The sequence below is a fragment of the Octopus bimaculoides genome, chromosome 7 (assembly GCF_001194135.2).
Source record: "Octopus bimaculoides isolate UCB-OBI-ISO-001 chromosome 7, ASM119413v2, whole genome shotgun sequence".
NCBI lineage: Eukaryota > Metazoa > Mollusca > Cephalopoda > Octopoda > Octopodidae > Octopus > Octopus bimaculoides.
The window spans coordinates 85,576,547-85,580,135 of NC_068987.1; the positions used below are offsets into that span (position 1 = coordinate 85,576,547).

A 3,589-nucleotide genomic window follows, 5' to 3' on the forward strand; every position below is an offset into this window, starting at 1 on the left:
TATATATATATATATATATATATATATATGTTATTCACGCTTTGGTGATTTTCTGTGCGCTAACGTGAACATAAATAGACGAACCTATCCATACGTTTGTATACATTCTTTACATTAAGAGGAGGCAAGCTTCACAAATAACTAAAAACTATTCCACTGCATGACTTTGTTAGAAAGCTTCTTATGAAGAAAGGTGGAAAAATATGCTACACCATTAAATCGATAGAGCAATGAATTGAACTGGATGAGTTATGAATAAAGAATACAGTAATAGCTGAGGAATGTTAAAAGGTGTTATAAATTATATAAAAAATATTCTGATGAGAAAGAATGTGATGAAATTATGCGATAAAAAAATTACTATTTTATGAAGATAGAAATTCAAAGAAATTAATATGATATAAAATTAAAATGCAAAATTTGAAAAGTGTTGAAGTAAATGAAAATCGATTAAAAATGGATTGTAAACGAAATGGATTTTGAAAAGTGAAGATAAATTATTGTAACTTAAATCTAAAATGTCTTAAGGTGAAATAAAGTGTATCGAAATAAAATAGAAGGAATTTGAATTATCAGAACATCGATGTTGGGGCCAAAACAGTATGAAGTAATGTAAAGGGTTGTTGATTCGAAAGAACGTGCGCAGTTAGCGGAGGTGAAAGGTGTTCTTCAGAAAGGTGTTTACCAACGTTAACAAATATGGTAGCAATACTACACAACAAACACACAGAATGAAGGAGAAAATGCAGATTACAGTGCAAAAATAACATTTATTATGTATATGGCGGTTAAAGTGGTGAACTGGCAGTACCGTTATCATGCTGGCAAAATGATCAGTGGCATTTCGTCGGTGTCCACGTTCTAAGTTCAAGTTCCGCCGAGGTCGACTTTGCCTTTCATGCTTTCGGGATCGTTAAAATAAATATCTGTTTATTGCTGGGGCTGATGTAATCGATTAACCCCGTCCCTCTCTTCAAAAGCTGTTGGTTCTCTGCCCGAAATTTTAAACTATTATGTGTATTGAGGTTTTATTTCGAAATATCACTGATATATGTTTTTCAGTATATCTGTCGAATAGTGTGTAGCAGTTTGCTTGACGTACTGTGATAATGGAACAGAGAATTTAATGGGAACTTTCTTACAATGCGAAAGAAAGCGAAAAAATTCTTTTTTACTCTAGCCACAAGGGCCGAAATTTTGGGGAAGGGTCCAGTCGATTAGCTCGACCATAGTATACAACTGGTATCTAATTTATCGACCCCCGAAAGTGTGAAAGGCAAAGTCGACCTCGGTGCAATTTGAACTCAGAACGTAAAGACAGACGAAATACCGCTAAGCATTTTGCTCGACGTACTAACATTTCTTATTTCTTTATTGCCCACAAGGGGATAAACATAGAGGGGACAATAAACAGTCACAACGCCCGGTCTGGGAATCGAAACCGTGATCCTAAGACCGCGAGTCCACTGCCCTAACCACCGGGCCATTGCGCATCCACTGCTATTGGCGTAACTGACCGACAGTTGAATCGTGCTCCCTTATACGAATGGCTCCTTTTATCTCTAGAGTACCTACGTTGCGTTCAGTTGTTAGAACACCCACGTCTACAACTGTTACTGCTATCACTACCAGTAGCACTGGTTATCATTTACTTATTTATTAAATAATTGATTTGTCAAACTCTTCTTTACACCTCTGTATTCTTTTCAACATATTTTTCCGCTCCTGTCACATCCGTCGCAATAAAGTTTGTTATTCCGGCAGTGAGGAGTTTTTTTCTGTGTTTATAAGAAAAAAAAAATAGCCTGAAGTTGATAGAATTAAAAGAAAAAAATAACCCCTGTTCAGAAATGTTAAACTGTGCAAATGCGAAGCTATCAGCTATCTCAAGCGTATGAAAACTATAAATAAAGAAACGTATGATAACTTAAAGCAATTAAAGTGGTTTACATCTGTTATGAAAATCCATAAATTCGTTGTAACTTAAAACATGTTTTCTGTAAAACTGAGTGGTGTGTGCAATCGATACCGGAAGCATGGCTGAAATTTTGTACAAATTTAATAATGTATTTATTTAACCTAATGGGCTTATTATTTTTTCTAGCGTTTTACAAACAGAGTGTTATCGGAATATATTTAACTGACTTGATATTCAGTTCTGATATTAGCCCAAGGATATAATTCATTCGATATTTTGAACAAGTAATTTATCAAAAAAGATAAAAATGAAGGGAGATAGAATACAGTCGCAGTTGCTGGCAGATCCATGTTCACTTCAAATATAGTTTCATTATGTTATTTGTTTAATTCAAATACCTCTGCCTTTTGCCATCCACTCCACAACAGCTGAAGCATAAGATATAACTTTTTTTTCCATTCCATCTAGTAATTCTCAACTGGGGTACATATGGCCTTTGTGGTGTCCATATAAGATTTTGTTGTGAAAATCTATCTGCAATAAATTAGTTATATTCTGTGTATTGACAGAGAATATTTTAAGTATTTTTTCTATGCCATTTCAGATATTCTTTAATCATAAAAATATAAAATTCTTTAAACAACGAATAGCTAAGAGAGTACATCTGAAAAGAATAGGAATCAAAGTGTTCTATAGGCAAAAATGGTTGAGAAACAATGTTCCCATCCATTCGTCTACACCATACACTATTCCTGCGAGGTCGTTAGGTTAGAGTTCTCAGGCTCGTATCGCGAGTAATAGTCTTTACGCTGTCCAACTGGATTCCCAGGCGTGACCATCCGAAAGTATAAATATTATCTAACCATCATGTCCTCTAGGTCTCTTTCCGGTTGGCTCGGTGAAGACCTTGTCTTGCGGTTTTTGTTTTCTTAGACATACAAATCACATGTCCGTAGTATGGAGGTGTGATCAGGCAATGTGGACCGGAGGAGAATGACTTCTGAGATACGTTACTCCACAGATCCTTCAAAGGAACCTTATTTCCGCCGCTTGTATTTTCGGTCGCACTCTTTCAGTCATCACCCAACATCCATGAGGTGTAACAAATATTATTTTGAAACCAAGAAATATCTTCACAGAAACACATTTGATATTCTGCGAACGTTCGGAAAAAATGCTAACGCGAATTAAAAAGCAAACTATAAATTATATATATTAAACGTGTTCATTTTAACATCCTCGCTATAATTTCTAATATGTTTTTTTATGCAGGAAAATGGAAATTATTATCTTGGCACTCAATTATTATGACATGTGAAATACGATGCGTTGTAGGTTTTAATATTAAAAACAAAATCCGTAGCTTATGTAAGATATTATACATTGACAGCGGACTGTTTTTTCATGGAAGGCAGGTAATGAATACAGTTCAGATAGTTCGACGTAACACAGGACCTCGTGTACATATACAAACACACGCATGCACACATCCATACACATATGCATGCACGAACACATTCATATATACATGCACATACGTGCATATATGTATGCAAATAAACAGCGGCACAATATGTATGTATGTATACAGATTTTTCGATATCTGTGTATATATATATATATATATATATATGTATATATATATATATGTATTTATGTATGTATATATAT

The 3,589-nt window shown here is 34.6% G+C and overlaps 1 protein-coding gene across 1 annotated transcript in view; it reads right to left on the minus strand.

Moving 5' to 3' along the window:
- Positions 1–3,589, minus strand: part of LOC106884069 (sodium- and chloride-dependent glycine transporter 1) — a 228,219-nt gene that overhangs the window by 2,798 nt on the left and 221,832 nt on the right. The window lies entirely within an intron of this gene.